Source organism: Dermacentor albipictus, chromosome 1 (assembly GCF_038994185.2).
Source record: "Dermacentor albipictus isolate Rhodes 1998 colony chromosome 1, USDA_Dalb.pri_finalv2, whole genome shotgun sequence".
NCBI lineage: Eukaryota > Metazoa > Arthropoda > Arachnida > Ixodida > Ixodidae > Dermacentor > Dermacentor albipictus.
This window is the reverse complement of record NC_091821.1, coordinates 217796920-217810121: the sequence shown is the minus strand read 5'-3', so window position 1 is coordinate 217810121 and position 13202 is coordinate 217796920.

Here is a 13202-nt window from a genome sequence, read left to right as displayed (position 1 = left end):
CAATTTCAGTGGCCACGAGATTGGGCTTAGACTATGAAGTGCTCTTGAAGTACTGCCACGGTTGCAGCAGGCACAAGGCATTAGATGAAGAGGAAGAGGTCTGGAAAGCTTTTCACATGCCCGTGTTTGAAAAAAAACACCGACTACTCACTCAGCCCACGCAAAGGAAACAGAAGCTGCACTCGGGATTTGGAGGCCATCATCCTACAACATTCCGCTCCAGTTTGCCTTTTCCCTCAGCAATGCATGGTGACAGTAAGGCATACACTGCTGTGTCACCGGCCGGGGTGTACGGTGGTACTGTCATAATGAAAGAGGACTGCACTAATCATGTGGCAAAACATCTTGGGACTGGCCTTAGAAAACTGAAGATGTCATGGAGCCAGAAGTTGAGGGATGTAAGCATCTATAAGCAAACCTATTTTCGGGTGGCAATCACCAGGAACAGAGGAAGATTGAATGAGATGTACTGGGCTGCGTGGGCATCGTACTTCCATTCATGCTCAATAGATGAAGCTAACGACCACAAGTTTTGCCCAGATTGCCCAGACAGGGAACTTTCTTAGTGCAAACACAAGCAGGCACTAACCCTGGCTCAACCAGCACCAGCGCACACCCCTATCCTCACCAGCGCCCAGGCCAAGGTCATGCTGCCGATGTACGAGAGGCTGACAAATGAAAAGCTACTGTCTCGGTCAATTCCAAGGCAAGACACAGAACACTGCTGAACTGCTCAACTGTAAGATTTGGCTGCTTTGTCCCAAGAGAGGAGAACCTGCCACGACAACATGACAGAGTAACGCCAAATTCCAGTGTCGCTGAGCTTCGCAAAGAGTGACGTCAAGGTCTCTCGTTAGTTTTTCCTTCCTCCATGGTAGACAAAATTTGCCCCACGCGCGGTTGTGGAGATGGCCACGGCAATAGCCACATTGTGGTTCAATAAAGGCCACAAAGGCTTTGAGGAGGCGCTGCAAGAGTTGGGCGTCCTTCCAACAAAGCAGCTGATTGCACTCAGTGAGCAGAGGGACCAGAGAAGAATGAAAAAAATGACTGTCAGACAGATAGCCGATTCAAAGTCTCACTGCCACAGTGCACTGAATAGAGCTAGTTTAGAAGAATCAGCATGCAAGGAGTCCGAGGGGACACATGCGGCCAGGAAATTTTAAGAACTTGGATGCACTGACCTGCATTTAAGCAAATTTCATGCCAACTGATGATCTTGTTGAGCAGTAAACGTGTTTGAAAACTTTGAAACGTACTTTTCTCACTTTCCAGCGGCTCCATAACGTAAAACTATTCCAATATGTTTTTATTCCAATCTCCTGAAATTAAATTTGTGTAACCATTGATGCAAGCATCGGGCGGTGACCCGCAGGCTTGTCTGAACAGACCAATGAAACGCTCTCCTCGTTTATAGGAGGTCACTTTTGTTTGCTTTAAAAACGAATAACATTGCCTACAGTGAGCGGCTTGTCTTACCTAATTGGCTGCCAAGAGGAGAGGAGCACGCTCAAGTGGAGAGGGATTCGATGGGGCTGAGCCAGTACACTGACAACTGATAACCGAACGAAGAGGGTGGTGCCGGCGCCTGCAATTGGTCCGCTTTTCCTTACTTGGCTTGAGGTGGCTGGTCGAAAATCGCGGCGGCATGCAACAGAAGGTTAAGAATGCTGTTAAAACGGATCCTCAGCAAAGAAGAGTTGTCAGAGTGAGGTCGTAAGCATACCAAAAGTGCTTGAAAATGTTACATGGCCACGCAAAAATGTTTATTGTATGCAACTAAACCCATGCTCTCCGGCAGGTGCGAGTAGCCAGTGCTTGAGCGATCAGAAGCAGCCATCTTTTATTTTTTTCGGAACAGGGCAGCCTGCAGCTATTCATAAAAAAATTCAGTTTTGTTCAGCATATTAATGAATCTTTAATGCGTACAAGTCACTTTGACACGGTGAGTTTTTACGGTCTTGTGGTGTCGCGTGACAGGCAGGTGAAATGGCTGCAGCCCAAGAACTTTTGACCAATAGCCGAGTGTTAATGGCTAAACGACGTCGAATCAGAAATAACTATCTTTCTTTTGTTCGGTCCAATGATGCATAATCAGTGTGTACGCGTCATATCAGATGGGGAGCTATTGCGGTTTTCGTGATGTCACGTGACAGGCGAAGTGGGGGTGGATCAAAAAAGTGTTTGACCAATCGCAGAGGGCTGATTGCAGAATTGGAATAGAAAAGTTTGGAATAGCATTATGTTATAGCGCCCCAGCTTCAGGCTGTTTGCCAGGTTAGTGTACAAAACTTCATGTACTTAGGGCATTGAATATCAACCAAATTTGGCACACATATGCAGGAGGATGTGTAGAGTGCAATGAGCTAGGTTTCTACATAATTTATGCCCATTCTTGTTGTGACAAATGCATTTGTCAATGTGAAAGCAAGGTACATTATAGATCCTTTCTTTTTCTTTTTTTGCTCAGTGTAAAAATACAAGAGAGTCAAAGTTGGTGCCTAATTGAACTCTGTGGTCTTTAAGAAGCAGCTTAGGCTACTTCATGCATAGCACCCTCCTAAGCTCGGTACCACACCCACAGATTACACAAGTGAGTGCACTTTTTCCCTTTCCAAGGGGCATAGCTCAACCTGTCGATATATATTGAAAAACTAAAAAAAAACGTAAAAAAAGGAAGTTCTATTATGTGCGAAAGTTTCATCCAGTTATCTTTATTATTAATGAAAAAAAAAAAGGCTTACCAAGAGCATCTCCCCTTAATCTTGAAAAAATTTACATATGGCATACATTTGAAACCTAGAAGCTTCGCTTTGAAAATAATTCTACTGAATGATACAGTGGAATAATCTTGTTGATACGTTCCCGCTACATACGTTTTCCCGGCGCCAACGTTCGCAATCGAGTTACGTTTTTTTTTTTTTAACCGGTTCATACGTTACTGGTAAACACGATTTTTAGGGACCAACGTTCAGTACGTCGTCAAACTGCGATCGTATGCGTTTTCTGGCCACCAGATCTCTCCATGTAAAGAAAATGCGCGAGGCGTGCGCGACACAGAACAGTATACAGCTGCCCGCCGCGGCAGCTTCACCGCAATACTCGCCCGCCCCTCTCACATAAAAACGCCAGCGCGCACTCAATTTCTCATTTCAGTACCAGCAAATCTTCGAGGTCGTCGCATGCAGCATTCACAGCGATCACTCATCTTCTATCTGTTTTACAGCGCATGGTGCCATCGGCAGCGCACTGTACGCTCTTAGTAGGCGATAATCAAAACGCGCCACCGTTCCCTGCTGCACGCAGCGCGATATGGCCATCTAGTTTCGCCTCGGCGCCACCCGCCAGCTTGATTTCGTTTCGGTTTCCCGCCGCCATCTTGAGACCCCACGCGATTATTAAAGAGAGAGACGCGTCTCGGCCCGCCGGAGTCCGGAGCACCAGTAGCTTGACGCGCGTCGGCGTCTCGTGCCGCAACAATCCGCGCGACGTTACGCATCACGTAGGTGTCAACAATAATCGAGTCTGACATTTTTTTCTTACTTCTGATCGCACGTGTTCCCGGTTTTTCCCAAGACGTATGAACGGGGTCCTACTGCATATATACAGCAAAATTCCCAGATTTCCCACCCCTGAAAGATAACCCTCCAGTCTTTGGCAAGATTTTCTAGTTTTATAATATAACGTGTGCTACACTGAAATTTTACCTACCTCATATTTCCACTCGATTTTCGGTGCGGAGCTCTCTCTTGGGGTTATACAGTACATCAATTTTGCTTACCTATAAAAAATGTGGCACCTGTAGCTGCCAAAGTACCTGTCAGTCAATTTTATACCAACTCAAACTTGGGTGTTAAGGGTGAAAAACCGTACAGTGTAAAAAAAAAAAAAAACACAGCTTTTGAGAACTGCCTTACAGAGCATGTTCTTTGTTTACAGAGAAGTATTTTGTTTTATTACGCTTTTTTTTTCTTCTTCAAATGTAATCATTTTTAGGCTGCACACCACTGCTGTGCTGCCAATCCTCTTGCACCATTCCTAATGTTCCATGCCAGGACTAAGTAAATGCTGGGAAAAACAAAAAAAAAATTATGCCTCAATTTTTTCAGTGTCTGTACCACGAGAAAAAAAAAATGGGGGAGGGGGAAACGCAGTATAACAAGAGTAACACTGACCCTGCAGGAGACAAACTTCAAACAGTCCACGTGTGAGTTGCTGGTTGCAGCTAGAGGGTGCACTGATGGTGTTTAACCCTGCATATCACAAATGCTATGCAGGTTTCAGTGAGGGGCTGTTCAGCAGACCAATTGCTAGTTAATTACTACACTAATTAGGTTATGACCCAAATAACATTTCTTTGTTTTTATTGTACAAATGTACTCCCCATGACCAAAAATAAATGTGCACAAGTTGTTCAAATGTTCCTTCATGTTAAACTGTGTTTGACCTCTGTAGTGTTAAAGGCTTATGTGGGGTCAGTGTAAAACTGGCAACTTTATTGTGTTTGTTAATGAGATGATTTGCATCGCACTTGCTCTGAAAAATCTGTGGCAGCAATAAAGCTGAAATAGCCCCATTTATCATATTAAACTTGTTAGGGTGCGCAAGTTCAATATGTTTATCGAAAATGACAAACCTGTCCTTGGCTTAAACTTGTGCTATTTAGGAACAAATAAAGATTGACGTGCGACATAATAGTCCTGCAGAAACCCGCAAGGTGGAGAGAAGTAATTAGTAAAGGGAAAATGAGACATCCACCCAATTGTAGCAATTGCTACAAAGGAAAACCCATATGGGCTCCTCGAAAGAAAAGCCTCGCAGTTGAAGAAGAATTCGTCCTGGTCCGGGACTTGAACTCGGGACCATCGCCTTTCCAGGGCAACTGCTCTACCATCTGAGCCAACCAGGTAGCGAGCAGAAGGTAGGGCGAAGTCGAACTTGTCAACAACTCGAAGCAAAGGCAAGAGTTTGACATAATAGTTCTGCAGAAACCCGCAAGATAGAGAGAAGTGATAAATAAATGTAAAATGAGACATCTACACAAACAGCAATTGCTACAAATGAAAACCCATATAGGTTCCTCGTAAGAAAAGATTGATATATCAACAAAATTATTTTCGAAACATTAAATTTTTGTTAAACTGCTTAAGTATAGCGTGTTTAAGAGTGCTTGAAGAAGTTAAATGTTGCTTGTCTTTTTTGTTGTTGTTGCCCTGATGAAGACAAGTCCCCTTGTTGTCCAGCTTGCCATCCAGCGATGTCCAGCTTGTCTGAATATTGTTGAAAACTCATGCACTTTATTGCAGTCTTCGAGATAAACATTTACAACTTTCATTCAGCAGGTTCCATCTTCCTGTGAACCTCTGTCTGTTTCGATATGCATGAAATTTTAATACAGAAAGATACTTGCTAGAGCAATGAACAATGCCCTGGAATGTAAATCAATTTGTCAAATTACATTATTCTCATTTTAAAAGTTTACGAGAAAGAAGTTTCTAAATTAAAGCTATTATGTGCTTATGAGGCATATTTGCGATTTCTTCCAGAAAATTACGTCAGTGAAATGACCCAACAAAACATAGCTAACAAAAAAACAAACACAGTGTACTATATCACACAGTCTTTCTTTCCAATAAAACCTCAAGTTTGAGATATTCTGAAATTCACCTTTTGGCAGTCACAGGTCCCATATTATTATTATTATTTTTTTTTGTGGGTAAGGAAATTTCTTTTCCTGGAACAATCTACAGAACAAAACAAAATATTAAATTGTGGTGTTTAATGTCCCAAAACCACACAGGAATTATGAGGCACACCGAACTGGGGAACCTCTAAGTAATTCTGACAATCTGGAGTTCTTTAACATGCGCCCAAAGCACAGTAACCGAGTGTTCTTGCATTCCATTCCAATCAAAATACAGCTGCAGTAGCCAGGAATTCAACTCACAACCTCATGCTCACTAGCACAATGTTAACGCTGCTGAGCCACTGAAAGCTGGCACATCTACAGAATTGTCTCCCGCTGGGTTAAACATCTGCAAATATGTAAATTTTATCAAAATTGAAGAAGCTGAGCTGGACCGTCAGTTCGACCTTATTTCGAAGTACTCGGGGCATTTTATTTATGTATCTCTGCAACAATTTTTAAGAAAAGTGTGGAATATGTCTCATATTAGGGCTGTCGCTTTATGAAAATTTGCCAAAAATGCAGCACATCCAATGTGACTTGTTGGAATACATACACAGAGAAGTTTACGAGGCAGTGTTCACGCTCACCTTGTCATCTAGCTCAAGGATGCCCCAAACGAGGAGCTCTGCAATGCAATGCACCTTTTAATGCAACCAGCGTTATAGGGGTTGAAAGGGCAGGCTGGTTTCTACGCTATTTGTTTGGAATACCAGACCTCCCCTTCGAGGCGCGTTGATGCGACCGTCTGCATGGTTGCCAGGCAGTGCAACATATGTGCAATGTGAGGTCATCTCCTCCGGTGCCCTCTCTCCAGTCTCATCAAGACTCTCCATGTCACAGCCCCTCACCCTCGCCACCAGTGGCCAACAACCCGCATGCGTAGGCGCTTTTATTTTCCAATGCTGCAGGCGAAGTAGCTAAGCCATCGCTCCTAGACGGCACCGCCATACTGCAGTCAAGTTTGAGCTATTTGGCGAGACAACAGCAGCAGGCGGCAGCAACGATCAGCAAAAGAGGCACAGGGGGCTCACAAAGAAAGCTTCGCTTTAAAAGTTATTGTGCCTTGTATGGGCAGAGTTATTGGCAATAAAATGTTGCCCATGCCTTCATCGCCTTTCTTTTTTATACCTTTCCCACTGCTCTACAGGCTGTGCTGCCATGCTGGTGTGCAGGGATACCTGCAATGCTCTGCCTATCATCACACTGGGCTTTGGTATCAGCATCATCTCCGAGATCAGGTGGGATGACAAAAAGGCTCATGCTGTGCCAGGTGATGCCGGAGGCCACACTATGGGTGCAGTGGCATTGCGTGCCATACCATATGTAGTGCTACCACATTACAAGAAACAAAGTTTCCCCATTTTGTGTCCTCAGGCTTTGCCATGGCAGTCAGTGCATTATGGCTCAGCTGAATAAAGCACATGGCTACAGTCACTAAAAGTCATGGTTGACACACCACATTCCAAATTGTCACTTCTTAAAAACACTAAATTTCACACACTTATGAACAAAAACACTGCAGCATGTGCACATACATTTGTACAATGCTTGGATTGCACCTTATTCGTAGGTGCACAATAAAGGTGCTGGAGCATGCAAACGCACAGGAGAGATAAAAAACCAACTTAAGTGAGGATGATGTCGTCCACGCTGGAGGAGCCAGCCCAACTTGAGCAGACAACTGTGGCTCAAGAGCGAAAATTCAAAACTCATGTACTTTATTGCGCTCTTTGAGATGATGGACATTTACATGTTTTATTCAGCAAACTCACTTTGATCAATATAATGGCATTGTTCTGGCAGGAGGCACTGATAAGTTGTGATGAACAAAGAAATCCAACCAGTGGCCATTGTGTTTCATCGACTTTTACAATAAACACGAAAAGAGGAGATTACAAAAAGTTAAAGGAATGGGCAAGAGGACACTGACTAAAATTGTAAGTTCCCTGCTGCTTGGTACAGGAATTACACCTAGTTAAGCTATTCATGACAGCACTGTCTAGTGAGTGGGCAGCTTTACTTGCCATATTCACAACGCTACACAGCCCCTTCAGCATTCCCTATCGAGTGCAATCTGCAAACATGACCTAAGTGTAAAAATATTTTCATTGGTGCAGTAAAATATCTGACATATATGACAGAAATACGTGATGAAAAACCCAGAAATGAACTACAGATTCACTTTACTTCAAAAGACATCTTTCAATAAATATTTTGAATGACTGAACAGGAACCTAATTTAACCCTTTCTTTAAGGTGCCAATTAATTCTGTTGATTTAAAACTTAATTTCACCGAATATCTTACATCTTAAGAATTGTAAAAGTGTACACAGCTACCTAATTGAATAATAATTTTAAATCCTTTGGTGACTTTTGTCAAGTTTACAGAATGCGGACTTCATGTAAAAACTTGCTACAGGCACAAGTTACCGGCGACAAGTTATCTTTTTCTCCCCTTTCACTCCCCTTTTTTATTATTTTCTATATTTCAATTTCAACCACAGCTAATTTACCCAATGCTTTCCTTGGCTTCATTGTCTGTTCGCTTTATGTGGTCACGATTAACAAAAATTGAGCACTCAGTTCCCCTTCTCTCGTTTATTCATAGCAAGGGTCTCGAATCTGGCAGTCTTGGTGTCATTAGGTAGCATATGAGGGTTTATTAGCCATGCGCCTGCTCTCCCAAGATCATGTGTTACGTGACACCATTGGGCAAGACGGATGCTTCACATCTGCCGTTCGTGGCTCTGAGTGGCGCTGGCTAACACTCCTAGGGCTATATCTACTAAACATAAATACCCAAGTTAGTGAACTAATTGATGGCCGTTGCTGTAGCACAATTGGTAGTGCAACATACATGTAATGCGGAGGCTGTGGGTTCAGCTTCCACCGGCAACAAGTTATCTTTTTGTCTATTTTCCCCCCATTCCCTTTTTCTTTATATTTCAATTTCAACCACAGCTAATTTCCCCAATGCTTTCCTTGGCTTCATTGTCTGTTGGCTTATGTGGTCATGATTAACAAAAAACGAGCCCCTCAGTTCCCCTTGTTCTCTAGTTTAGCAATACACAAAGTTCTTTAAAGGAACACTAAAGAGAAAAATGGTTTCACCTGTATTACTAATTACCCTTCCACAATACCAAAAGTGCCACTCTTACTGCGAAAGGAGACTTGCTAAGCCAGAAAAGGTACAAAGAAAACGGGTGGCACCGCCATATTCAAGTCCCCGCAGCAGCTAGCCGTGACGTTGTGGATTTTGACAGTGTCTGTTAGGACTTCGTTGAATGTTATCACTAAAAATGAGTTAAATTGTTTCTAAAGGAGCCAAAGATAGAATATGGCAAGCTTCAGGAACCTTTACTAGGCCCACATCCCCCCCCCCAAGAAAACAATGAAATTTGTGATGTCACACTTGTGTAATAGTACTGAGATCATGGTGCAGAATTTAAAAAAAAAAAACAAAGAAAAGACTGACCGATTTTGTCGTCCAATAATCAACATATTATTGCAAAATTAATGAATATAGAGTTTTCAAATACTACCTTATCAGTATAACTGATGTAGTGTTTCACTTCAGTGTCCTTTTAAAGTTATCTGGAATAAAAATGTAAGTTCTCACATAGCACAGTCCCAGCAACACTACTGACCATAGTAAATAACCCTGTCCAATCACCATATGATACTGTCATGAACACCCAAGATAACCTCTAAGTGAAACAGGCAACCTACAATTTCAATGGAAAGACTACTAGTCGTTTGCAGATATGTAGATGCAGCACATTTAGCATATAGGCAAAGAAGCAAGTGCAGACCTCAAAGTGCAACACTTCAAGAGGTGTGCACTTCTCTGGTTGCTCATTTCGTAAGCGCACTGTACCTGTTACCTTTAGTTAGCTTGAAGCTAGCCAATGTGATTGAGCTTAGAACGACAGATTGAGAGATTGAGACAGAGATTGAGCTGCCTGGCTGTAATGGCTGTAGTTTTATAGAGAGCAGATAAAACACAGAACATTTGTTGGCCCCAAACTATCCACCTTTATAAGTTAATGAACACAATAACCTACAGTAACTGAGTGAACTGTACCATGCACATCCGGCAGCATTGACAGTGCTCGCAGTTCTACCATCAGTCGCATTCGCAACCAATATTTAGATAACCACAAAACCCAGCAGCATTTGCTAAGCCTTTCCTGTGTGTATTTTGGAAGATCCTTCATCTCTTTTGCCCAAGGTGTATGCAAGTCAGTAATGAATGGCTATTCGTTGGATTCCTTGAAGTGCCCCAAATGAGCAGTCCAGTGGAGAAAATGAACTTAATGAGCTAGCAATCCTACAACCACTTAAATTTGTTATAAGCACAGCATGACAACTTGTCAATGGGTGAAGCATGGAGAGCTTGCAGCATGCTAAAAAAATTAGAGAGGAAAGCCTTGAAGGAAATTAAGGAAAATTTTTGGACTTTCATAACTCTACTGGTAAAAAATCTGAAAACTTCCTGTGCAAAAAGATTCATGAGGTGGTGCCTTTTCACACCAAAGGCTTTCTTAAAATACTTCGAGCTTACTTAAAGGGGCCATGACAAATTTTCGAGCTTGAATCATGCATTGCATGTTAAAACCGTATGTGCCCCACAGCAAGCTGACAAAATTTTAGCACATTCGGTATGGTGAAAAAACCTGTATTTGAATTTTTTTTTTATATTGCAGTTGAACTGTAGAGCAGTCTAGCAAGACAAACTGGCAATAAAATGAAATTGTACCCCCAGCAACAGCTCCCTCGGAGTAACAAAAGCTAATCGTGAAAGCCATGCTTTTGTGTGCTGCAAGAGCTGGACATGACTGCAGAAACGTGAAATGCCTCATGGTCGCCATGTGTCGTTTTGTTTTCACATGTGTACCTTGGTGGTCAGCCTGAGAAAGCTTCTGTAGGTGTTCACTGGTTTCTGCTGCTTTTACCGCTCGTTTAAGGGAATTATAGGCAGAAATCATAGGCAATGGCCTTGCTGTGCCGTCGGGCGCCACAATGTGTAGAGCAAGATGTCCGATGAAGTTTTGGACTGTTTTGGAGCAGGTGACACACCAGTGGCCCCACATTTCCCGACGCAATGGTGATAGCTGTCGGTGGGAGGGGTGGCTTAGAGGCGATTCAAATTGAATATCGGATTTTAAATGTGCACCGAGAGCCCCTTTATTTTTTTGTGTATGTATGGCAGAATATTGTTCATACGTTATTGGAAGAAGAAAAAAAAAGAGGAAAGAAAGACATACTAACTGGGAAAATGTATGACCCAAAGTCACTAAAAAATCTGGCAGACTCAACTATAGTCGGCATCTACTTAATGCGAGGCACTGCGCAAATCATTGCAGTAAGAGATGCCAGTGCATGCTGAGCTCGTGGGCCTCGAGTGGCCTGAGATGCATGTTGTTTTTGCAGCTTTGGCAAGTTTACGTTTGTGCTCATCGAATTTGGACTGGGTGGGCAGCTTCTTCGCGCGAGGCGTTTCTCACATGTTCCCATTCGTCCAGAATCGTTGCAATATGAGATGCCAACACGCGATGAGCTGGTGGGGCTCGAGCGACTTGAGACATGCTTTGTTGTTTTCCTACTGCATAGCAAAATCTTTTAAGATAGTGATGGGTAACCGAAACGAAATCGAGCTGGTGAGCAACAATGAACTATAATGCCACCAGAGTGAAACATTATGCTCAACTTATGCCACCTGCAGCAGGGAACAGCGGGACATTTGGGTTATCACATATTAAAGGGACACTAAAGGTAAATATTAAGTCAAGCTAAAGTGACAGATTAATGCTCAAGAATGTCTAAGCCATTAATACAATTGTGAACAAAGCTTTAGTAATCAAGAATTGAGGTAGATGCAAAACACGTTTTGACACCCACCTGGGACATTCAAGTACTAGACCAATGACGTAGACACTCCTCATTATAATGGTGTCGCTACTACTCAATCACTTGTAACAAAAAGATATTTGCATTACATTATGAAAGAACATGGAAGAAAATGGTACTTGTTCCCTTCTATTTGAATTTTACAAAAAAAGAATCCATCAACCCTACCCTTGACAACAATGCAGGCGGTTGAAAGGTTTTGTTTTTGCTTGACTCTGCAACACTTACGCTTTCGTATTTCAGTAGTTTCGTTATCGCTAGTGCTGCGCTGGTATTGCTGGATCATGAAACTCACACAAACTGCAAGTAGCAGAGAATTACATGTCCATGTGTTGTCACGGCATGGCAGAACAGTCCACACCACTTGACCAAGAGCAGCTGCAGCGGCGAATTTAATGCTTTGTCTTGACTCAGTTTCTCCAAGGCCGAGCGTTTGCGTTTTGCGCAAAAAAACGCAGCACTGTCTGTCAGGTGCCGTTTGTGGCACCCGTCTGTCAGGCACCACTGATGGCAGTAAAGAGTGGCGATGGCGTATGCAACATTCCCACTCCCCACTTGAGGGTAAATGATTTTAATTGTGATAAAGGTACACGGACCCTTCAGATGCAATTGTCTCTTAAACTAACTCTTTTCTTGGCATGGTACACTACAAACGGACTACACCACATGCAATGTGAAACAGATAGGTGAAGATGCTTATTGCAATAGGGTTGGCGGCGATAGCCATGAATGCGACATGCGACAATCTGCGAGATTTGCCGGGACCAAAAGAGGAAACTGAGTGTATGCCGGCATTTTCACAAGACACAGCCAGGCGAGTATTGTTGGGAAGCGCCTCTTGCTCAGATGGGATCTAGCGGCTTGAAAACTTATCATACGACCGCAGTTTGGCGACATACTGAATGTTGGTTCCGCAATATTGAGTTTTTCAGGAATGTATTAACCGGTAAAAAGAAGCGTAACTGCACTGGCTCATTTTGTTGTTCTCGATCACGAATGCTGGCACCGGGAAATCGCAGGAAATGGGATTGTATTAACGAGGTTCTACTGTAACCATATTAGCCCCTCTACTCTAAGTTACAATGCTAAACTGACAAAAGTTGGACAACCGTGTCATGGCCCCTTTAATATGTATCATGCTAAATAAGGTAGTAAAAGACATGCACGCTTGCACAAATTCTCATTCAGATGAGCACGAGGCTAACTCTCCTGGCCAAGGTGGCCCATTTTTCATAGCACTTTGTGTCAGCAGCCACCAATCAAAGTTTCACACTTGCATATTCATTCCTCTTTATGCATTCTTACTACTGTTACATTGCAAACTTGCATGCTACTTCTCAGCAAATTGGTGCATTCAATAAGCGGCAGATTATGAGTGAAGGTTGTGCTTGCCACTAAACCTAAGCTCTGTTGTGCCTTTCTAACGTAAGTATGTAGGGAGGTCTATAATTGTCATCTAAATTTGAGCAGTGATGGTATGTTTCCAGATTAGAATATTACAGTACGCTTACTTTTCATACAAGTGAACTAGAAATCCTGAATGACTAGCTTAAAAACTTACCCTTATGGGCTGTCTTTTAAAAAAATATAAAACCACAGAAA